Source organism: Vanellus vanellus (assembly GCF_965231255.1).
Source record: "Vanellus vanellus genome assembly, chromosome: 2".
Taxonomy (NCBI): domain Eukaryota; kingdom Metazoa; phylum Chordata; class Aves; order Charadriiformes; family Charadriidae; genus Vanellus; species Vanellus vanellus.
The window spans coordinates 37,722,884-37,747,978 of record NC_138906.1 but is presented as its reverse complement, the minus strand read 5'-3'; positions in this window follow the sequence as shown (position 1 = coordinate 37,747,978).

Here is a 25,095-nt window from a genome sequence, read left to right as displayed (position 1 = left end):
AGTTTTTCTAATACAACCTCATTTGACACCTGCGCTATACCGAACATGGACAATGGCTCGAAGGGCTGAGAAAGGAAAAGCCAAACTCAGCTGCTTTTTTCAGTTTGAGTTGGAATCTGGCAGCAGTGCAACAGTCAGCCTGTCTCTCTTCAGAAATTTTGCAGAGTTTCTTGATGTATAAACTCAACTGTGGTTTTCTTGTGAGGTGGACGTAATCAGCTGATCAGGTCTCATTGTGATGAGAGTAATATGAAAAATAGGAATTGCTATAGGCAAGGTGGAGTAAGATGGTGCTCTATTTAAAATTAAAAATCTATGTGTGCTGCAGTTTTTTAGCAAGTAGGTCTTTCACAGCAGCTTCATTTTATGGCAGATACGCCGCTTTTATATTTATACACATAAATATATATCTGTGTGTGTATATACATATATGTTAGGGATCTCATTCTGTTAGCTTTTTGTAGATAATGATCCGCTTTTGGGCTCACTAGAAACCTAAATGAACTTTCCCTTTCTGCCAATCTGAACGTGGAAGGTACAGGAAGATTATACAGTTCATGGAATTGGGCTGGAAACTGAAATGATATTCTAAGTACATGCTTTTTGGCTCAAACCATTTAATCAAAGGGTAGGTAAAGTGAGGAGCACTTACTGTATGGCAGCCCATGTGACCAGCTAGGGCTATATTTGGATGCTGGAGGTTTAAGGAATCCTTTTTGCTAACCATTTTTGGCCAATTGCCTGCTGCTTTATGTTGTGCAGTGTGACGTCTGCTAAAAAGGACTTGGAAGTCTGGTGTCTGCAACTGTTTAATCAGTGCGGTTATAGGGAAACACCTTGTACTGTCAGGGCTAAAGTCCCACCGTATTTAATTTAGGGGTGGTTCCTGCCTAGCAGGATGTGTAATGCAAATTGCAGTTTCCAATTTTTGTACTAAATAGCCTTTTGGGGGGAGGGGGCAGGAGATCTTATAAAGGCTCCTTAGATACTCAGATTTGGTGGTTAAAACTCTGTGTAGGTGCTTACAGTTCTGGAAACCCACAGACTGGAGCGTACACTTACTCTTTCAGGGTAAGCGTAACATGTCTTAGCTTAGTTCAGTGTAAATTCAGCCCAGAATAGGGAGTCCAGATCCTGAAGTCTCTTGCACTGGACTGGATGTCATGGCGGATAGCAAACCTGAGTCCAGCTGTGGTGGGAATGAAGAGTTCATCTGCTTTCTCTCAACATCTTTCAGCTGGAGCCAATTTTCTGCCTGCTTTAGTTCCCTGGTGGTCAAGCTGACCAGCTGTGAAGGTAAGGTGAGTAACGCTTGGCCTCCTGGTACCTCTCATTTGTCTTTGCCTCACACCTGCAGCGTGTTGTACCTCCTGTCCTACAAGTAATACTTGAATAGTGACCTTTTGGTGACACTTCTGCTTTGGTACAGGAAATCATGTGGCCTTCAGGTGGGACTAAATAATTGCTCAATGCTTTCAATTTTGTGCTTTATTCTTCCACTGAAAAGTATGCGATCTGATAGTCCCCTGGCATTTGAACTTTCTCACTTTGTTGCGGTGTAAGACACTTGAAAGCAAACTTGGGGCATGTGGTGGTGCTTGGGGCCTTGAATGGGAGATGAAGAGTTTTGACTAACCTTTTTAAGAGTAGTGTTTGATTAAGATGGTGCAGGAGTTGGAAACAAAAAGACCTGGTGATGCTGTTCAAAATAAAGTCTGAATGCTAAACTGTATACCTGCATTGATACAACTTATTTTCCGAGGAATTCTTGGCATCTTCTGCTTCTCTGTTAAGCAATATATCGCTAGAGGCATACTCTAAACCGGTGCTTTGTTTTTTGGTGCTTTTTGACACTTTAGAGTGTCTATTCCAATTATGGTCCCTTCCTCATTGGAAGAGTGGCAAATGAGCATGCTGAGTAAATTACATGAATTTCCAAAATAGTACAGGTCTGTTATTTGAAGGGGCAGAGGCGAAGGAAACGTTACCAATCTATTTATTGTTCTGCAAGCTGGAGAACAGGAAAGGAGTTTGCTGTCAAGTACCTTGAAGGTTGAGGCTGAACAAATCTGAGCATGGCCCAGACTCCCTGTGTGTATTGATCCAGCTGTGTGTATATGCTCGAACTCTCTGCGTAGGTGCTGAAGTTTAAATTCAGAATATAAAAAGAGACATTTTAGAAGCATAAAAGCTGTTATCTCATGTATCTTTGTTTTTTCCAGGTCAGGATCTCCTTAAAATCCTAAGATTTAGTTAAGCGTTACACTGCTGGGAGTGATGATGAGGCAGTGTGCATGTTAAATGGCAGCCACTTTAGTTTGCGTTGCGATGAGAGAATAATTAAGAGCACAGGGGAATACAGAGTAACGGCAAGCTGCACAGCCTGTGGCTGGTTAGTCTCAGGGTGCCACTGGACCTGATGGAGTTGAGGAATGTGCTTGCTTAAGCCTCCAGAGATCTATTTTTGAGCTGGTGAAGTTTTGAGCAAAAATCGAACTCCTGTACCTGTAATCCAAAAATTATGTCAAAAGATAAAAAGGACAAGTTTTTCATGTGTGTTTTCATAGAACTAACTAGTAATGTTTTACTAGAAACAGAAGTAGACTTGCTGACTTCTAGCAACTGTATGATAAACAGTCTATAAATAGACCATAGAGTCCAATGAAATACAAATAAAGTATTGGAAGTCATGAGCTGACTCCAAAAAACACTGGGATATTTATATTTATCTGCTGCCTGAGCAGCTATGGTCAAAAAACTTCTCTGGATCCATGTAGACTGAAGTGCCCTGAAAACCCACTTAGAGCAGCGGCTCATTTGTTGGGCTTTCGATGGTAGCGATGGTCTTTGCTTGAAATCTTTGTCCAGTAGGATAGAAGTGTTTTGCGTTTTCCCCAAGTTACCAACACAAGGCCGTGTGTGCCTGTCAGGTGCAAAATGGGAAGGAGAGTTGCAGCAGCTGAGGTAGGTCAATGGCACCGTGCAGTGAAGGATTTGCCTCGTTGTTGGAGCTGGAGGAGGTGAACCTGCTCCTGGTAGAAATAAAGACATTGAGCTAAAAGTGATTGGAAACTGGAACTGCTAAGCAATCCCAAGGTTAATTTCTATTTTATTTGGGGAGGAAAGTAGAAGTTAAGGAAACTCAGCAAATGCCTTTCAAATGAGGCTATTTTCTTGCTTTGAGTAAGAGGCAGGCCAGGAACTCAACCACGTGCCAGTTGTGCTTACTGTACTCCAGAAATAATCTCTGCTATGGCCAGGATTTAGTTTTTGGAATACTAGTGCTAATGGTATTGAAAGTAGCTCAGTGCAGTTGAACCTATATTTAAGATATTGGAGGTGTTGTACTGAACTTCATCCGAATTAACTGCAGGAGGGAGCTGAAACTTGGCTTCATATAACCAACGCAGAAGTAATTACTTGCTCAATTTTATATGTATATATATAAACTTTTTGAAATGAGCATACAAAGTCCTAAGCTTTATGAAAAAAGCAGCATTAGACTATTGATGAATGATTGCGTCCTTATTTTGAGTTCAGTTGGGCTGTGAGGCAATACTGCCTTTTTGTGCAGCAGAGGTTTTTACCCTATCTGGTGGTTCTTACCTTTTCAGTTTTGGAAACTACATTGTTGCACCAACATTTGGTCTCTAGCAGAGCTCCTGTGAATGTTCTTCAGCTGTAGTAGAATGCTGCTTTTCTGCTTTTAATAAAAGTAAGTCTCAATACTGAATGTTGATCTGCTTGTGCAGTAAAATCCTTAATGTGTTTTGTAGTAATTTGCAGGAGCACTAGTTGTGGGAACATCGTTAACAGTACAAGAGACTCAAACTAATGAGCAACAGCATATTTAAGTTGAGTAGTCCTATTTAGGCAAGCAGAAGCTGTTTAATGCTCTGTGTTTTGGCAGCTGGGTGACTCAGAGGTGCCCAAGTTCATATATAGGCAATAAACTCTGTTGCAGTGAGTGCTGTTGCTTTTGCCATACTGACTCCCAGCCGCCACTAGCGTGTCCCAAAATTGTGACCGACTGTAACAGTTCCTTCAGGTGCTGCTTCCCTGGAAGAGGCAGAGAAAGGATGGTCTTAGCTGGGGAAATCGATGTAGATACAGCTATCAGCTCTCATCCTTTAGTTTCTTCTTTCACTAACTGAAACGCAGGACGCTCTGTCTGAACGTCAAGAAACACTTTTTCGCTCTGAGGGTGACCAAGCACTGACACAGGATGCCCAAAAAGGTTGTGGAGTCTCCATCCTTGAAGATCTTCAAAAGCTTTCTGGACATGGGTATCTGCTCTAGATGGCTCTTTGTGACCATGTGTTTGGACCAGAAGGTACCTCCAGAGGTACCTTCCAACCTCTACCATACTGTGATTCTTCTGAACTTTATACTTGGGAAAACTGTTTTACTTTACCTGCTGTCTTCTCCCTATCCCACAGTTTCTTCCATTGCTGCTTATTGTCACGTGAATAATCCTTTCATTTATATAACAGAGGGCAGAGGGGGAGAAGGGTTACAGAAGATCAATATTAATCTGAATAAACGTAATGTGAAGCACATAGTGCTCACCTTTGAGTCAAGTGTCTTATTTAGCTTGATTTGAGGCTTGAGGATATAAAACAAAAGTTGAATCCCACAGGAAGCGATACATTCTTGCTTTACTTTAATAAGTAGTAAAGTACAGGATTAAATGTGTTTAATGGAGAGGAATTCTCACTTTCCTGGGTGACTGTTAATCTCTTACAAGTGGTGTGTTTTGCCCTTCAGTCATGAATGAGACTTGCTCCTTGCCCCTTCGCCGGGGGAAATTACCTGTGCTGAAAGCCGCAGCAGGGCATGGCAAATCACGCCCCTCTGCAGGAGGGAAGGACCTTGCTGGTGCAGAAGTGTTGGTGAGGTGAGGATTTGCTGCACTTGAAGGCCAAAGGAGCTGTCGGTGTTTTCCCCTTGCCAAGTAGTGTCAGGTAGGCATAAAGGCTTCAAATGATGATAAGGAATATCCACTTGTTGGCGCTGCCGCCTTTTCGAGGTCCCTCGTGTTTAGTCTCCAAGGAGTCGCGTGGCTATATCCCCCACGTAGCCATTAAGGCGAGAAGCTGATGGTGTAGAGCAGGCCTGGGAGAAAAGGTGCATTTCACACTAGCTGCTAAAGGTAAACTCTTGTAGTCCTTGCCTTGAAGAGCAAATGTGCTGGAGAATATTTGCTTTGCCGCTGCTGCGTAACGTACTGCCCTCTCCTGCAGGTACAGCTTGGGGGACCAGGAGGAGGAAGATGCAGGTAGGGCTGGGGAGAGAAGTAGAAAGGTGTAGAGGAAAAGGCAGGGGGTGGTGGTGGGTGGGAGAGGCCGTGCGAGTTGCCAGAAGAGCAAGGCTTACGTTCTGCTGTGAACTTTGATGTCCATGTGATAACAATTTGGTAAGCGCTTTCCAAAATGTTAAAGTTAAACTGCCAGACTGTACATTGACCAAACTAATTCAGGAGCCTTGTGTATAATTACACTGTGTGAAAGGAGCCTGCACCTCTTGAGATACTTTAGTGAGTACCTGAAACATAGTGTTCATAAAATACTTTAGTTACATAACATGGCCTTTTAATTTCTGATGTGTATTAATTTGAAAATAAAAGTGTACTTCAAATTCTGGATTCTTGGGGCTTTTCCTGATGCCATAGAAATCCATTCTTTCAAATATGGTTAACTAAGCTAAACCAATGAGGGCCCACAGTACTCAAACAGTTGTTGGCAAACAAACTATAATTAACTATCTTCTTTAGAGAGAAAGAGGAGACTTTGTGGAGCACTGCCAAGAAAGCAGAGCTGTGCTTAACCCTTGTGCAGTAAACAATTGATACCAATAAAGCCCTAAGGAGGGAGGGAAGGCTCCAGTCCTCCAAGGTAAAAGTTTCGGACGACAGTATTGTAAATGACTGTTTGAGGAAATACATGTATGATGACAACTTTGATTTCTGACCTGATGTGTTCTCAGCCAGCCAAATCCCAGGCAGAACTGAAAAGCAGGGAATGGCGCATGGAGGCAAAGCTTGGTGGTCAAGGAGAGCTGCTCTCAATCTGGTCTGGATCACTCCTGGAAGAGAAGAGAAAGCAGGCTCCAGCCTGCAGGAGGGTACTTCTCTCATAAAGGGTTTTTCAAAAATATTTTAGAATAACCTGTTCTAACTTATGCTCAGTGTACAGGCTGGTCTGTTGAAATGTTAATTTTGTAGTTTCATTAAGCACAATGCTTTCCATGTGGGTTTGATTATGCAGCAAGAATAAAAATACAATGAAAATTGAATCCTGTCTTTAAAAGATTTCAGTATTCAAACTGTGTGTTCTTGGCTTGAAGTTAAGCATCCAGTTCTGGATTACATTGTTGTTCAATATGGTTTGCTTGTCCGAACCATACTGTTTAAATTTTGGTGTTAAACTTAGTTATAATTGGGATCAAGCAATAGGAAGATGTAAAAGCAAACCTTAGCAGTTGCATGTAAATGAAGGAAGGGCATGGGCAGTATAGCTCAGAGCACAGGCTTTAGCATTTGTTGCTGAGATGCTCTCTTCAGCATTATATGGACCACTTGCCATGTAGAGTCAGCAGCCTGATGGGTGAAGTCTAATGAAAGCACAAAAAGCTTGTATTGCAGGCCCGTTTTGATCTTGCTCTCGATGCTTTGACATCTCTGTGCTTAAATCATGTTAAATCAGCAGCTTATTTTTAGGGTGATGTTAAAAAGCTAAGCTTTATATAACCATGTTAAGCTCGCTCCTGATGTACGAAGACAAACCTACTGGTGACAGTCACAGTTTCGGTGTATAAGACAATAAGCAGTAGAGGTATTGCTAACCATGTAAAGTTTTCAACAACATGTTGTCACTTAGTAACATTCGAAGTTACTGAATGTGAAAAGAAACCTAATCAAATACTTTGGACTACAAATGAGTTTTTATAGTCTCCAGAATGAAATCATTTCGTGCAGGCGATAAAAAGCGTTTGTGAGAGGAGTTGCTGTTGGATCATACTTTGGCAAATTGATGCTGTTTAGTCTGCTTCAGAAATTGTTTTGGGGGGAGGAAAAAGGTTTCATGATACATGATTGTCTAAATGTATGCACATAAACACGCATATAAGTATGTGAAAAGTATGGCTTCAGATTTTTATGCTTATGAAGTTTTTTTGAAGTGCATGGTATACAGAAGGGATCTTTTGAACATAGATGTAAAACCATTTCACTCCAGGCGCTAATACTTTTTAAGTAAGATTTGATTAGACTAGATGTCACAAGGGAGCAGACGCATGCAGAGGAGGGGGGATACCTGTGTGTAACACCGGGCAGAGGATGGCACTGCTGCTAACTTGGGGAATTCCTCCTGGGCAATGAGAGCTTGCAACAAAAGATCCATCTAGTCTAGGCGTATTCCCTGGAGGAAAAGGGTCAAAAACAACTGGAGAAGGATTAAGGGATGTTTTTGCAGGCATAAGGAAACTTTTCCTGACTTACGCTACCTAGTAAAATAGTTGAGAGCTAAGTTAATTACTGTGAACCGCTGCAGAAGTGAGGAAACCCAAAAGAGTGAATTTGCCTTCTAGTCAGTGGAGGTTTTTTCTAAATTAAGCAAATGTTCTCACCAAATAGGGAGTAAAAGTTAAATGTTTAAAAACAAACACATAAGGGACGTGCTGTGGAGAAAGGCACACAGCTAAACCTTTTCCAGTGCTTGGGGTACCGAAATTTGGGAGATGCGGTTAGGCTGTGATGCATCCAACAGAACGGGTTTTGGAGACAGTATTTGCATGTCCGTTTGGTGCAGTCTAGTAGCTTTTCTCAGGGCAAGGGCTATGCTACTGTTGCATGAATATCCTAAATGATAGACCAGGGGGACAACAGGAGATGAGTAGAGGCTCCGAGCAGCTTTGGAAATGACTGCTAGATATAAAGTGAAGGGTGTTAGGGTTTAGCTCAACCAAAACAAGTGGGTGAGAAGCTGGGGTGGCGTAGAGACAGGGAGGAGGTGTGATGGTCGGTGCTCTGCCAGGCAGGGAGATGGTGCAAAGCCTCTGAGAACACAGGACTATGTGAGGGAGTTCGTGTCTGACGTGGCCGTTTGAGTCATTGATTGCCAAGCAAGACTGTGAAGATGCCAAGTATTCGTGAGATCCAGATCTTAATAAAGAGCTTGAGGAGCTGAAGGCATTTGTTAACAAAGACATGGTTGTGGCATGTGATAGTGGAAAGCATAAAACGCATCCCAGCTGGAGATGCTGGGCAGTTCTGTGGGACAGAGCTGCCAAGATTGGAGCCCGGTGGTTTAGGTGGTAACAGGAATGAAATGCTGATATAGTCAAACAGAAAAGCAGCTTTGGCTTTGATCCATAGGTGTGAAAAGTTTCATGCCTATTCATGAACTGGCATTATCTGAAGCTCGGTGTAACTCATTCTTCAGGCTCACCCAAATGACCTGAAAAATACTACTTCTTACTTTGACAAATACATGATATGTGGGTTAAAGAGAGAGATTTAGCATTGCAAATGTACTCGCCAGATAATTTAACGTAAGTGCTGTGGGGCTAAATCAGGACCTGAATTACATACCTACCTGTTCTCTCTCAGACAAGAGAACCTACCTGTTTTTTTTGGACACGGTATAGGCAGTGAGCTGGGCTGCAGCTCCGGGGTGGGTCTTGCGGGAGACAAGTGAGGCTGCCGATGGCAGGATGTGTTGGTAGCACATTGCTTGCCCATGGTACTTCAAATGGAGGGGTCTTTGTACTTGTTGGGATTTCTTTCAAAGCCATTACAATGATGATCCCCATAGTATTATAGAGGAATACTCGAAGAGTGAGGGAAGTCATTTAGGGACTGGCAAACCTAAGGAGGGCTGGAGGCAGTTTATATTGACTTAACATGGACAAATAACTTATTGCACAAGCTGAGAACACAAGCGAGTTTCTAGGCTTGATCTGTGTCCAAGCCTTCCGCTGACGACAGGGATGGTCCATTGTGTATTGACAGTCATGCATAATCTTAAACGTTTATGTAGGCTCATAATTAACACGATCCAGCCTTCTCCTGATAGAACTTGTTTAATGTTTTTATTCCTGCCCTTTACCGGAGTGCCAGACCTATTCCTGCAGTGGGCCTCCCTTTTAAAGGCACTGCTCCTCTCGCTTTGCCGAAGCATCGATGTGCAACGTGCCTGCAGGAGCGAGCTATCTGCTTTTGGAGCTGGTGATGGGGAAAATGGCTACACCTAGGAAAAAGGCACCTTTGAAGACATTTGAATTTGCACGAGGAACTGCAGAACTAGTGATACGCATCTTGTTAAACATTACGAGCAAAGATGCAGCTATTACGTCGTAGCCTGTTTAAAGTTGCTTTTCAACCGGCACGGCCGCTGTTCAACAACGCAGAAGTTTTAAACATGACCCATTTTAATGTGAACACCACAGAAAAGGAAAAAATAGAGCAGACACCACAGGGGTTAAGATGCTTACTAGCTGGAAAAGAAAGGAACGGTAACAGGTAGCAGCCAAATGCAAAATGGCTGGGTTTGGCAGGGGCAAATTTAAAAGGTGGGTCGAAAGGGCTCCCTGCTAAATAGTTGCTGTAAGGAGGCAATCCTGAGCATGGCCACGGGCAAGATCTGCACCGATAATCCTATGAGTTTGTGGGTTTCTGTGTCATACTGTCCCTAATGAATAAATCCCTTGATATCCCAGAGATTTTTATCACTGATATGTCTCGTAATTTTCTTAGCATTGCTTCTCAAAATTATTTTATGGGACAAAAACCCACAAAATCAAGCTTTTATTTTCAGTTCAGGACTTTCAGAATAAAAAGGCATCTGCAGTGTATTGAAGTCCTCAGTTACTCAAAACCGTTCCTACCTATGTTTATTTAATTCCTTGTTCTTGAGTTTAAATCAGTACAGCTCTTCCAAAAAAGAGACTTATTGATAAGTTATTTTGTAAAAAGACTCAAACTCGTCTGTCTTCTTCAAGGAGATACTAGACTGCAAACAGATTATGAAGCACTACTTAAGTCATAACTAACCACAGTCTCACAAAAGAGGAACAATAAAATCTCAGATTCACTGTGTGGATTTGAACTGTGCAATCACAGAAGTTTCTTAATGGAGGAGTTGCACAGAAGACAACAAAACCCAGCACAGATGAGGTCACTTGAAAATAGAATGATCGATTAGAAAGGTTTTGCTGACATGATATATACTCATGTTCATAGTCATGGGGCTCCTTGCCCTTTTTTCAAAGTATTTAATGTTGTTTTAAAACCTAAGCTGGATAGAAATCTGTACCTGAGTTTCTAGGTTTAAAAATAAGACCACAACCCCATCATTTAAATTCTTTCCCAGAAGACTTTGTTCATGTTTGAGCGCTGCTAAACAAAAAGAAAAAACCCCAACCACTTTCTGTTCTGAAATAAATGATTCTTCACCTTTAAATACAGAGCTCCTCAGCTTTAGTTATTTGTAGTATGAGCATTATTCATCTGAGCTCATGCACTAGAATATTTATAACCAAGAGCAGGAGAAGTGAAAGACATCAGACGTAGAAAAAGATTTCCTTCCTCGACACTGGGAGGAATCCGGCTGCTTCTGTTCGTTAGTGAAGGTTGTGCAGCAATACTCTGCGGCAAGTGACGCCGCGGCAGCTTGACGGTTGGTTTTGTACGAGGTGTTAAGGCCGACCCCGGAAAACCAGCGTTCACGTGCAATGCCGGTCAAACAGTCGGTGAAACAGATCCCAGCGCAGAAGCAAACCGCCTTTTGAGTTGCTTTTGCTTCCAAGGTGACTCAAATCAGAAAAAAACCCAACATTGTGAGTGAACCACGTCATCGTATCAAGGCCCCTGCTCACATGTCCAAACACTGTGACCCTTCGAAAATTATTTCTGCCCCAGTGCTGCCAATGCTCCCATTCGGAGCTGACTGTCATCCTAAGGGGAGCAAGGGAGGAACGATGGCAGAAAGTGGCCGATCTATTTTCCAAACTGAACCAGAAAATTAGATAAATGTGCTTATCCTCAAGAGCTCCATATATATGTAATAACATGATCCAACTTTGGAGAGTGTTGGTTTATTTTTTAGCATTAAAAAAACAGCAAAGACCTATGAACAGAATAAACTGTTTGAAAAACAGAGGTCATCTGAAGCTCAAAGCTCAGAACACAATTCCCAGGACTGGATGGTTGTTACCATGAATTCTGCTTTGTAACTTCTTGTGTCATTCATTTTTCAGATCTTTCATTGCTGGACATCTGTTGAACAGAGAAAAATCCGGTCCCTGCTGGTGAGCAATAGTAGTAATAATAATAACAACAATAACAACAATAATCTTAAAAAAAAAAACAAAACAAACAACTAGAAGGCTGCTAGAAGGTACTGCTTAAGGGCAGTACCATAGTCCTGCAGCAGTGGTATCAGCAAGGCAGTACTGCATGTTCCCCCGCAGGTCTCAAAATGCCCATGGCAATGGTCACTTTTTTGGCGTGTACTTGTATAGTGGTAAGTAACGAAGGCTTCCTAATGCTGCTATCGAAATAACACCAGTAGTACAGATGACAGCAATAATAATGAACTCAGTGAAAAATAAAATGACTGTCTTCCAGCGCAGCTATCCTTGGCATTAAAGCCTCTAATCCCTATCAACCTGGCTTTATTTCGTGGTCAGCCACCAATAATAGTATTAAGTGAACGTTAAACGTTATTAAGCTCATTACACAAGTGATGAAATGTCATTCCTCCTCATGTTAATTGAGAGAAGGCACTTGGTAGGGTGCTTTGGGACTGCTTTTTTTTTTTTTTTTTTGTTACAGCAAAGGAACTGAATTGCAGGCATGACTTTATCACTGACCACAAGTGCCGTAGGACTCCGGGTGCGTTTCTCTCTCTGAACAGCCTCAGCAGAGCCTCTCAGGGAAGAACGATGTGAGGCCGGAGTGGCCTTTGTCAGCCCTCGCGCTGACTCCCTCTACCAGCGCTTGCAGAAGCTGATCAAGGTCTTTCAGCAAGTCATAATGAAAAATGTGAAACTTGTGGTTTTGGCACTATTTCTGTGTGTCCCCACTCGTCTCACAGGCCAGGAGCCGGGGCGTATGGACCAGGCAGGAACAGTGCCCTGGTCCAGCTGGGCTGGATCATCAGTGGGACAAAGACCAGATCTGACCTTCAGTACAGAAGTAGCTTCAAAGGCCATGATATTCGTCAGGATCCAGAAGCAAACGAGGGTATTGGATGCCAACCCCTCAGCCATGCTCACTTCACGTAGCTGTGACACCACCAGACTTCTCCCTCCCACGCAACTCTCAGCAAAACCCACTCCTGATATCAATAACCTGACTGGCAAGACGTTCTTGAATTAATTTCCTTCTTTCAATAGCCTCTTGAGGGTTTTTCCCCGTTACCTGAGGGGACTTTCCCCCGTTAAATTACCCTCGCAACCCTTGCTATTCCTCACTTCAAGACCTATAAAAATTACACTTCTTCATTTCTTCTTCCCAGCTGCTTCTGCCTCAGAAAAAAACGTGTTCTTCCCTACAGTTTAGAAATCCTCCCAGTAATTCTAGCCACTTGGCATTGAAAACAAAAGCTAGGGTAAACGTGCAGCGATACTGTAAAGCAGAGGGCTAAGAACCAGCCTGCTGAAGCTGCAGAGAAAGACAACGAAGGAGCGAATGTTCTCCTTATCTGGAAATGTCATCGCTTGATAGGAATCGTTTGAGGCACTTGAAGCTGGTTCCATTTTACAGAAACTCAAATTAGCAACCCACAGAGCTCAATGCCGAAGCAAATGGCTGCTTTCCTTCCAAGCTCTCCAACCTAATTTGTGGAGAAGATGCTTTGCTCCCTCAGGAGGTCAGACAGCATATTTTCCAAGGAAACTCTAGAAATATGGAAAAAAAAATATCTGAGCAATCCTTTTGCAGTGCCAGTATTTTAACTGCATTCTCGCATGTGTAGGCTATTGGTTTTCCTCCAGAGGAAAGCATTTAATCTTAAGATCAGCCCTTCAAAGACGGAAGAATTTTCTACAGTACAAGAGAATTGAATTTGAATGAATTCCAAATTGAATTTCAAATAATCTACTTTGAACATACCATTAAGCTAGGAAGTGCCTAGATATGATTAATAAATGGTGATATTTAACAAAAAAAAAGATTTTCCCAGAAGAAACATTAACTAACTATACTCCTTTCTTTTCCTTACAATTTCTTAGCTGAAAACACTTATTGGTGTCTGTACTACCTACGACACTTTGTATTTAAGATTTTAATATTCTCATTAAGAAGAGCTAATGCAATGTATTAACTTATGTCCATTTTACTGCTCACCCTCAGTTTTGGGGAAGAAAAAAATTAAGCAACCTTTCACATACTGTAAATGATATAATCCATCATCCCACTCATACATTGTTTATGTGATTGCTATCATGCATGCTGATTTAGGACACTGATCCATCATTTCCTATGTTCCAGGTTGGCAAGTAGCTCTGTGTTAACTCTTTCCTCCTGTGTCCTGGGAATGCACCCATCAGGCCAAACTCCCTGGCACTCGCTGAAGAGCTCAGAACACGTTTTTTTGAGCAGAAAGCATGTCTTAAATCTATGGACCGTCTAAAAAAAGCTTGCATGAAATCATGAAAAGCTACTTTATCTTAAATGCTGCAAGAAAGTAAAAAAATGCTGAATTCTATAAAGAGTGGAGCAAATATGCCCAGAATATCCTGAGACTTCAGCCAGTCATCAGTTAACTGGGAACGATGGTTAAATTTCAGGAGATGTGAAATATGATTCAATTTGTTTATGCCTCAGGTGTGGCACTTGCAATTTTTAATTATGGCCTGGAAGCTTTGTAAACATTTTAAGACTGAACCTGCCCCTTCTGCATGCAGAAGGTTAGATCCTGGCTGCCACAAGATTTGTAACTGATCAATGTCTGTAATGAATGTCTGTAATTAAGCATCTTACACCAAAAATAGTTTTCTTTTTGCTGGTAGAACTTTTGGTATTTTTAGACACCAACAGGTCTGAAGGTTTTCTCTTTGCTGGTATAATTTTTGGTATTTTTAGACACCAATAAGCCTGAAAGCCTCCCCAGGGGCCAGCAACCTCTGGCTGCTGGCAGACCGGCCGCTGTTTGGGGTGAGGATGCTTGGCCGCAAACTGGGGACATGGACACCCTGGGCCACAGGTCACTGGAGGCTGGGGCAGCATCCAATGGAGTTGTCACTGCATATGTCCCTCTCTGGATACACAACCCGCTTTGGTCACCCCACAGATGGGGCACGTAAAATTTATGTATACAGTTAAGTTCAGCTCTAGGGAGTTATCACTGTAGCTGCTATCGGTTTCCTTGGGGTTGTCACTGGCTTCCTTCGCTGACAGGGACCTTCCTTCTTCCCGTGGAGGGATGAAGCCAGTTTCTTTTTGTGGTACCAACACAAAAAAGAGTAGAGGACACCCTGCCTCGACCTCATGCTAGTGTCTTCATTTGGAGGAAAGCTCACTGCTGCTGTTTCCCCACCGTGATTTCGATCTGCTGCTGCTTTTTTGAAATTAGCTGCAGAGATTCAGTTTTCACGTGGCTTTGGTAGAGTGTCACTGCCCCCCATCTCTTCAGAGGGAGATGAGCAGCTGTAATGATTTCACGAGTTGGCGTGGTGGGTGCCTTTCCCCGGCTCCTGGGGCCAGGAGCATCGGAGATGCAGCAGGGCTGGGGACCAGGCTCAAGTGAAATACATGACCATAAAAAGGTAGTGCTAGGGAACAGGAGAATAATTTTGGGAGAGGGTTTACTCCAGCTGCGTTGCTGGTCTTCACAAAGATAAAAGATCTCACCATAGGTCACAGGTGCCTGGAGTACATCTGGATCATTTTAGTTAAAACGTGTGCATATTCTGTAAAATCTTTTTTTCCCCAAATTTCAATTCAGGTAAACTCAATGGCTATAGAGGACAGTTACTGTCTTCACATGGAGTGCCTTGCATTTGTGTGTATATAATAGGAGCTTGGGTTTTGAGATAAGTCCAGTCTGATTGATTTCTTTTATCTGTGGAAAGGGTAATTTCTAAGTCACCCTTATTTTGATCATTCATCAGATCTCGGCATCCTGAGTATCTCATACCATTGCTCTTATGGAAATATTGCCTGGGAAATGTTCGGCAAAACTAGTTAATCTTATCTAAATGCATTTGGCATAGGGCTTTGGTTTGAAGCAACTCCTAAAACGCTTTTTTGTAATGTTAGTGACCGGTTTTCACATCTGGCTTTGCGAACCAGCACGGTTATAAAATTAAGAGGTACTAATGACCTCCTAAAGTGAATCAGTAATGCAAAGTAATGAGTGTTAGCATGAAACAGAATAGTTTTGTTTTCTGTTGGGGAGGAGGATAGCTTTATGGAGAGCATCAGGCTGAGGCACTCCTGGGGCTCTGGCAGAGCCAGGTGGGAGCAGGGGTGGGAGCAGGGTCAGGAGCAGGGCCGAGGGTGTCACAGCAGCAGTCCCAGGGCCAGCAGAAGCGATTCACAGCTCTCAGCTGCCACCACGCTCAGTGGTGAAGGCTTGGTGTCAAAAGACTTTAATCAGGCTTCCTGCCAGATTAAAGGCTGCCGAACCCCCTCAGTAATGTCCTCAGTGTTTAAAGAGGAGGGAAAGAGGCATCGAAGGGGGATGCTAAAGACTTACCAGGATGAAAATATGCTGTCTTCTCGGGTCTTGGTGTACCTGTGGGAATATTTTGTGATCACAGCCCTGTGTCTTTTACCTCTCTTCCCTGTTGTACTGATAAGAAATGTCTTGGTGCATACATGAGAGCTAAAGGCCAGCACTTCGGGAGATTTTGAAGGAGGCCTCCCTAAAAGCACTGAGCAAGTCTGTTTGTTAGTGGGGAGAATCCCAGTCCTGGGTGCTAGCTTTCGTTGACTCACCTCTTACTATTTTGAGAGAAGCTGATGAAGACAGTTGACTATGGGACCATTCTCACTGCGGGAATGGGTGTGTGAGAATGTACCTGTGGCAACGATGCATCCTAGCGAGGCATCCTTCCCACCCTCTGCACTTCGGATGGGAAAAAATTGCAGGGTTCTGGTGTTGGCTTTTTCAGTGATAAGTGCCAAATAGGATGAGTATCAGGTATAGATGCTTGTTTCCTTTTAGCAAAACTGATATCCTAAAGGCTACTATGTCCAAAATACGGCACTGGAAACCACTCTCTAAACTTTGAGACTTTATGCGTTGTCGCTCTCTTTTCAGCAGATTTGAGAAATTGTTATTCCATGTGACCAAGAATTGCTATTCTGCTTCTTCAGAAGAAATTTGTCACTGGTAACTATAAAAAGACAGGCAGCGCTCTCCTCTGCATGCTTTTGTATAGGACTGCCCAGACATTTCGTACGGCATTTAAGACAGAAAGGCTGTTGCGGGGACCATTTACACTTGTCTCAGAGAATTTACATGATGCTTCATCTGAAAGGTTTTGCGTGTTGTTGGGACCATATGGGACAGAGAACAAAAGTGGCAGTCTTTGCTAGCTAAGGACTAGTCTTACTTTACCAAACTATCCATCTGGTGACCTTTCAACCGACACTTTTTTAGCAAAGAGGATAGCAATCTATTGGGCAGCTGTTTTATGCAAGCACAAAGTAAAACCATCAGATAACTGCTGTACTCCTAATCTGCCCTAGTCAGGAAATTCAAACCCTGCCATCTAGCTCTAATATCATGTATATTATTTTGGTTGCTTGTTACTCCTTAAAAACCACAATGGAATTGACGTAGAAACTTTTCTTCCAATTGTACTGTCACTTTCTGAATTTCACATTTGGCAATAGAATACCGTTGACACAGAAGCTCGCTAGGATTATAGTTCAGACTGTGATGAGAAGGAACTGCTACGTATCTGCTAGGACTGACTTGCATTTTAATGAGGGCTACAGATATGTTTCTTTTGCTCGTGTTTTGTGTGATTATTCAGATGATTCAAGGAGAAAGAAATGAACACCTAGAAATCCTGAATTACCTAGAACTTATATCACCAGGGTTACACCTTGTTCTGCACTCGTCATTCAACTGTTAAATGTCCCATCACCCACTCAGAGAGCAAAAACAATATCCCAAAACAAAAAACGAATGGCTAATCATATATTATAAATTGCAGGATAATGAATTTTTGCCATGAGCAATTTGTTAGCCACATAGATTCTGTGCTTCTCAGTTTTCAAATATCTTGTAATAATACAAATGACTTCACAGGCTTTGGAAAGGATTTGCCAAGCAAGAGATGCAACTGTTGGCTCAACAAAAACTTCTTTGACTGACTCGGAAGAAAATGCTGAAAGACGTCTGCTTGTCAGTCTTACTTGGGTACACTTAATTTTTGGACAAGGTACTTGTGGGCAAGTCAGAAGGCCAAAGTCCTTAGATCTGGGTCACAAGTATACAGTTTGTAATGCACGTCCAGGCTATTGTGTCTCAGCGCTTGGTCTCTCGAGTGAGTATGAGATGAGGTCCCCTCAGCACTGACTGGCACTGATTTGGTATTTTGCACCTCTTCATCATTAGCTGAATTCAAATCAACAGATCTTTTGGGACAGTCTCAGACGGCTGTTTCAGAGCAGCGTTTTCCTAGCACGCTGTCCTATATGTGCTAGCCAGAGAACAAAAGCTCTGCATTTCTTTTCCACCTGAGCCACCTTGTGGGCCCTCTTCCTATAGCAAAAATCTTTGAAAAGAAAAGATATCATTCACGGTGTACATTTCAGAAAGCAGTAAAGGAAACTGAAGAAGGTGACAACCCCATGGGACTTGACCCATTCCTACTTGATCACCATACTCTTCAACAACCTCTCTGAAATAAATTAGCTTGTTTTGGTGGAGTTTCTAGCAGATCAGCAGCCTCCACAAAAAATAAAAAATCAAGATTGAGCACCTGGACAGTCCCAGCAGACATGGAAAGGGATAACATGGGTGCGGGAACAGAATTGTTTCCTTGATTATTCGCAATACTGTCAGGACTCTGTCGGGAAACACATTCAGCGAAGTTCACCAACAGATCTTTCTTGACATTGCTCTCACAGCAAAAGGAAATCCGGGAGGTCACTGGGTTAGGTTTAATGTTGCTTTCCAGCCCCTGTCAGAGAAGCCCTTCTATTCGTAGAGGTGGGAATTATCTGTTTGGGTGCTGTCCTCCTTATTATGCAAAATATCTTGAATGGTGCCCCAGGGGGCAATAGTGTCAGGGAACCTTAAGCAAGTGAAAAATGCAATGAATCCATATGAAACAGTTTTCACAGAATCAGAGAATGCTTTGGGTCAGAAGGGACCTTTAAAGATCACCTAGTCCAACTCCCCTGCTGTGGGCAGGGATATCTATCACTCCATCAGGTTGCTCAAAGGCCTGTCCAACCTGACCTTGAACACTTCCAGGGATGGGTCATCCACAACTTCTTTTGCAAGGAATGAAGTGAAAGGAAGAGTTCAACAGAGGGGGATTTCTATCACCTCCAAAGACAAACAGCTGAGCCTTTGTTGTATTTTTTCAAAAGCAAAGAACGTTCACGTGCTTCTAGGCTCCGTTCTTACTTTTTTGAATCACACATGACAAAACTAGGCTGAACAACAATGCCAGCCTCCAGAAGCCACCATGATGTGCCCCTCTCCAGGCACAAACCCTCTCTGATATGGTAATACCAGCCCTCTGGCTTCTCTGGAAAGGAAAATGCAGGAGACACCTCGTGATGATGATTTCCTACATGTAAATAGTGGACTGTTGTTCCCAGGTCTCTTCCCCGGGGACAAAGGCCTGATGGCAGCCGTGATGCTCCGGAGATGCTCTGAACTCCCTAACACGACCAGGGAGCGTTTGACTGCACAAAGGTGAGGCCGCATAAAAATACTCGTGCTGTGCTGTGTCTGAAGCATACCAAACCCCAGTCTTGGCAGGCAGCGAGGGGTGGGAGCTCCAAAGGTTTATTCATTAAGTTTCTGGATGGGCTGCTCCTTAGGTTGTCGAGCCAGGTGGGCAGGGAGCTCTGAGCGATGCTGGCTGTGGTGGTGAGCCGTCGCTGCCTCCGGACAGCCGTTCGGTATTTTCAGTGATGAGCAAGAGCAAAGTGCTCACTGTAACCCCGTGCCAAGGGACGTGGGGTTAATGCTTGGCTCGCTGCGCTTGGGCAGCTTGTCCAGCAGTCGGCAAGTTTCCAGCCTTCACTTGAGGAATTTATATACGTGAAAACAAACAACTGTCATGTCTTTTGTTGTTGTGCAGGTTTCTCGACTCCACCAGTTCTGCGGCAGAGACACAGGTTTGGTGCAAACCTATTCCTTCTTTCCTTCCTACCCCTCATTTTTCTTCTCCAGCCCAGAAGGACCTGAGCAAGCATAACTCAAACCACCTCGAGGGCACCACCTTCCCAATGCCCACGGGGCTTGGAGAAAGCCTGGCACAGGTTAGATGCTGATTCCTTGGCCCGCTAGCCTCAAAACCTATTTATGTGGATGTACACCATCACATAAAACTTTCTTTCTGTATCAGAACGAGAATTTCTTTCTTTTTTTTTTTTTTAGATTAAAGGTAAAATGAAAAGGTTTTTATCTGCCCTGGGCTGTGGTTTGAATTTCTGGGTTCCTTCCTCAGCATCTGCTGATAGTGGTAAGCCCTGAAATAGGAAAACAGCTACTTTTCTGTAGCTGTCACGTTAGCAATGCAACAACTGCCTCTGTGGTGGCTGCGCAACACACGCGCAAAACACATACGTCATTTTAAAAGACTTATTTACAAGGCCAAATGGCTTTATATTGGAGTAAATCTGAAATAGCATCATTGCCTGCCCGGCACTGGTTGCCTGCCCACAGCTGAGAGCAGGCTTTGCTCCATACCCTGAAAAAATTTGGATTTCAAATTAATTTGTGCCTTTATTAAAAAAAAAAAAACAAAAAAACCCAACAAAACTAAAGCCCACAAATATTCCAGGCCAAACTTGAGATGATTGCCCAGTGAGACAATGAGCTGTAAGTGCTCTAACCTTGAAGTATCGCTAAATTATTATGTTCCTGAACAATGCTGCATTGTGGAAACAAAAAACACTGGCTGTAGCCTTCTGTTATCAATCAGCGAGCAGCGCAGGAATAAAGTTATTTAACTCTCACTCTCAGAGGTGCACAGATCAATATCACTGCGTATGGAACAGAAACGGACAGCCAGGCCTCCGTGTTTAATTAATTATGAATTACTATTGGTTTATAAATGACCGGACTTAAGCGATGTGTGACAGCATATAATGATTGCCGGCACCTTGATTTCCCAAAACCTACAAGAGGCATCTTGGAAGGACCACGGCAAGTCAGGGAAAGCACACGCGGCTGAGTAATTGCAATCGCTCGGAGTTTTTAAAAGCCGTTCTGGATTTCTGGCTGACGTTGCTAAAATAAAAAGGCTGCGTGCAATTATGGCACGTAGTCTGTGTTCCTAAGGCTTGGACCTCAGCCTTTTCAATTAATTCAATTACATCTTAAAGTCCTACTGTATCAAGCCAGGGCTGGTTTTTAGGCATGCATAGTTAATTTGTAATTCTTTTTTTTTTTTTTTTTTTTTTTTTTTTCCCCACAAATACTATTTGGCCCCCAGTCTCTCCCCTCGCCCCGGCTTTGGGGGCACCCAGCAGGGCTGGGCAGCACCAATGGTATTTTTGCACTTTTAATTGTGCCATGGGGAAGGAATGGGAATAGCGTGTCTGCAGAGATACCTGGATGCACAGGTATGTGCATGCATACACCGACACCTATGTACCCGCAGGGTGTAGTTACTCACATGTATCGACACACACACATATTGGCACACATACCTATAGGCACACACACCAGTGGGCACACACACATATCGACACACACGTATAGGTACACACACCTATAGGCACATACACGTATTGACACACACAGGAATAGATGCACATACATATCAGCACACACGTATCAGTACACACACCTATAGGCACACACACCTGTAGGCATCCACATGAACTGATACACATTTATAGGCACACAAACCTATAGGCACACACACCTATAGGCACATACACGTACCAATACACACGTATTGGTACGCACACCTATAGGCACACACACCTGTAGGCACACACTCTTGTAGGCACACACATGTATTGACACACACGTATAGGCACACACACCTATAGGCACACACACATATTGGCACACAAACCTATAGGCACACACACCTGTAGGCACACGCATGAATCAATACACACATATTGGCACACACACCTATAGGCACACACATATAGGCACACACACCTATAGGCATACACACATATTGGCAAACACACACATTGGCACACAAACCTATAGGCACACACACCTATAGGCACACACAGGTATCAATACACACATATCAGTACACGCACCTGTAGGCACACACACCTGTAGGCACACACACGTATCAGCCCTCACCCCTATAAGCACACCCCCGTATAGGCACGCACACGTCTCGGCGCACACACATATCAGCACGCACACCTATAGGCATACACACATACATTTATTCTTAACTACAGACATTAAAAGGATGACTACAATCGCTGCAGCATCCATCAAACCGAGGCGCACGAGGGCGGGCCGGGCAGGGCAGAGGAGAGCAAAGGCACTGATTGCGTCAGCGGCTGCGCGGTACGCGGTCGCGCAGCGCCCCCTGCTGTTCGCCCGCCCCCTCTGCGCGCCCGCGCAGCGCCGCCTGCTGTCCGCCCGCCGCCCTGCGCGCTTGTGTCCCTTCCTCGGCGGCAGACACAGCCCGCTGCCTCGCCGAGAGAGGAGGAGAAGGAGAAGGAGGAGGAGAAGGAGAAAGAGGAGGAGGAAGAGGAGGAGGAGGAGTATCCTTCGCTTCGAGTTCACCCGCGGTGAAAAAGTGACAGACCCCTCGGGAAGGTGTGATGCACAGATGAGCGTCTGTTGAGTACCCATGGAGGGAGGGGACCCGTCTCCAGCTTCATGACTTAGAGGCTGAATAACCTGGAAGGTTTCCAAGGAATTCTGGTGCAGCCTGGTCACGGGAAGCAATGGGGGTTTGGTGGTGTATGGGGTTTGCGTGGCAAGGTTTTGGTAGCCAGGGGGGCTTCAGGGGTGGCTTCAGTGAAAAGCTGCTAGAAGCTTCCCCTATGTCCCACAGAGCCAATGCCAGCTGGCTCCAAGACAGACCCGCCACAGGCCAAGGCTGAGCCCATCAGCAATGGTGGTAGCACCTCTGGGAGAACATACTTAAGAAAGGGTGAAAAAAAAAAAAAAAAAAACAAACCACAACAAAACCCCTGGGCAACTGCAGTGGAAGAGAGGAGTGAGAATATGTGAAAGAAACAGCACTGCAGACACCAAGGTCAGTGAAGAGGGAGGGGGAGGAGGTTCTCCAGGCACTGGAGCAGAGATTCTCCTGCAGCCCGTGGTGAAGACCGTGCTGAGGCAGGCTGTGCCCCTGCAGCCCATGGATGTCCACGGCAGAGCAGATATTCACCTGCAGCCCATGCAGGACTCCATGCCAGAGCCGATGGATACACTTGAAGGAGGCTCTGACTCCACGGAGAGCCCACACTGGAGCGGGCTCCTGGCAGGACCTGTGGACTCATGGAGAGAGGAGCCCTCACTGGAGCAGGTTTGCTGGCAGGACTTGTGACACCCATGGGGAATCCATGCTGGAGCAGTTGGTTCCTGAAGTACCCCATGGAAAAGACTCACAGTTCATAAAGGATTTCAGCCCATGGGAAGGACTCATGTTGGAGAAGTTCATGGAGGACTGTGTCCCATGGGAGGGACCCCATGCTGGATCAGGGGAAGAGTGTGAGAAGTCCTCCCATTGAAGAGGAAGGAGCAGCAAAAACAACATGAGATGAACTGACCACAAACCCCATTCCCTGTCCCCCTGCACTGCTGGTGGGGATGTGGTAGAGAAATCAGGAATGAAGTTGAGCCTGGGAAGGAGGGATGGGTGGTCGGAAGGTGTTTTTAAGATTTGGGTTTATTTCTCATTATCCTACTCTGATTTGATTGGTTAATTTTTTTCCCCAAGTTGAGTCTGTTTTGCCCATGATGGTACTTGCCAAGTGATCTCCCTGTCCTTATCTCAACCCACAAGCTTTTTGTTATATTTTTCTTTCCCATGTCTAGCTGAGGAGGGGAGTGATAGGGCAGCTTTGGTGGGCACCTGGCATCCAGCCAGAGTCAACCCACCACAGGTGGTGCCATGTTTCTTTGGAAATCCCACTGGACACCTGTGGGTATCTTCAGATGTTGATTGCTGGGCCTTCATCATCAATGGGGAAGTCCTCCTGCTGGGAACTACCCCAGAGACTAAGCGTGGACATGTGGGTGTAAGGACAGGTCTCACACTTGCCTTTATGGGTAGTAGGTCTCAGACACCCTCCCATGTAGCTGGAAATTTTTCAACACTACACGTTGCTGCTAAAACCTGTGTTGCCTGAAATGAGCCCAAGGGACCTCGCAGTAGTTCCAGGGGAAGACTGGCAGGATGTCCTCTCTGCAGGCAGGGACACAGGGAGACCTCCCACCCAGAACGGACAGCCCTGAGCCATGGACCTCGCAGTCAGGGAACCCCCCTGTTCCCCTGGCAAAAGCATCTTCTAGTTGGGACTAAAACCAGATGACCTAAACCCCGGGTTTTCCTGTGGACAAAGAATCCTGCTTTCTGACCACATCTCCACAGTTCTGACCTGTATGCCCCAGTTTCACCAGCAGAGCAGGTTCCCTCCTATTGCATTAAAGATGTGTGTGACACTGAATATGGCATCCACTGCACAGCAACGTTGCTTATAACATATATGCTTATAATAATAGGAAGGAAGTTCCCTTGGAGACTCACGGGTTTTCTGGTCGTTGCTGTGCTAAAGGCCCACAGCAAGTGAAACAGATTTGTAATTATCTGTGCATGTTTTGCAAAGGTGAGGTGAAGTAATGCCCGCAGCTGAAGTTGTACTTATGCAGAGCTAATGGTGGGAGCTGAGACCTAATATCCCCACCCTAACAGTTTGGACACCAGCAATCAGGAGACAAGGCAAGCAGAGGTGGCTAAATTGTCCATATCAACTAGATTAGAAAGGGATCACCTACCCTTAAATACACAGTTGGTTGAACCTGCAGTCAATGGGGAGGATGAAAATCTTCAGCCGCGGTGTGCAGTGGTGTTAAACCTCCCTCAAACCTGCTCTCCACCTTTCCGGGGGCACATTGCCTTTGAGCCCAAGACGATCTTTTGGCCTTCTCTGGGCCAATGCAGAAATTCTCTGCTACGTGTTCAAGGCAGGCTGTGACCCGACCCAGTTCTAGGGTTGCAAGATAGCCTGTACTATGAAGGATACCCCATATTATATTTGCATTAAAATTTCTGCATTAAAAATTTATGGGAAATGGCTTCTCTTGGATTTTCACTGCATCCACTGTTTGTCTGGCAACCTGGATCCTGCAAGTCCAGAGATGCAGCTATTGCACACGACCGAATAAATCATGCGTTTACTGTACAAATTACACCTCGTGCACAATGAGCTGCAACTCACTGCACAAATGCAACTCATCTGAGACTATCCCAGATTTTGGTAGGCAAAATGTACCAGCCCTACCTAGTGTGCTGTGCTGTCCTGCCTCTGCAAAAGTGACTATTCCTCCATGGACTGTTGACTTATAAATCATAGAGGGTTTTATTTCTCCATTGCAGGAATGTACTGCAGATTTATAAAACATTTAAGACCCAGTGGTTAATGTTTCAGCTGTTCATGAATATCCTGAGGGACCAAACTATTGTTTAATCTTCTACAGAAATAACCATGATTTATACAAAAGTCGTTTGGAATATTTTTCTTTTATTAGTAATACCATTGCACGTCAAAACCAAAACCTAGATTTATCTACCGTTCATGCTACCCATATAATACATAATGCTGTGTGCATTAAGTAAGGGATAAAGAAGTAAATATTTCTCCTGTTGAGTGAAGATCTACAGATAGATGGCCTCATTTTTGAGGTGATTTGGATCTAGCCCAACATCCAGCAGCCATTCGAGTTAATAGAG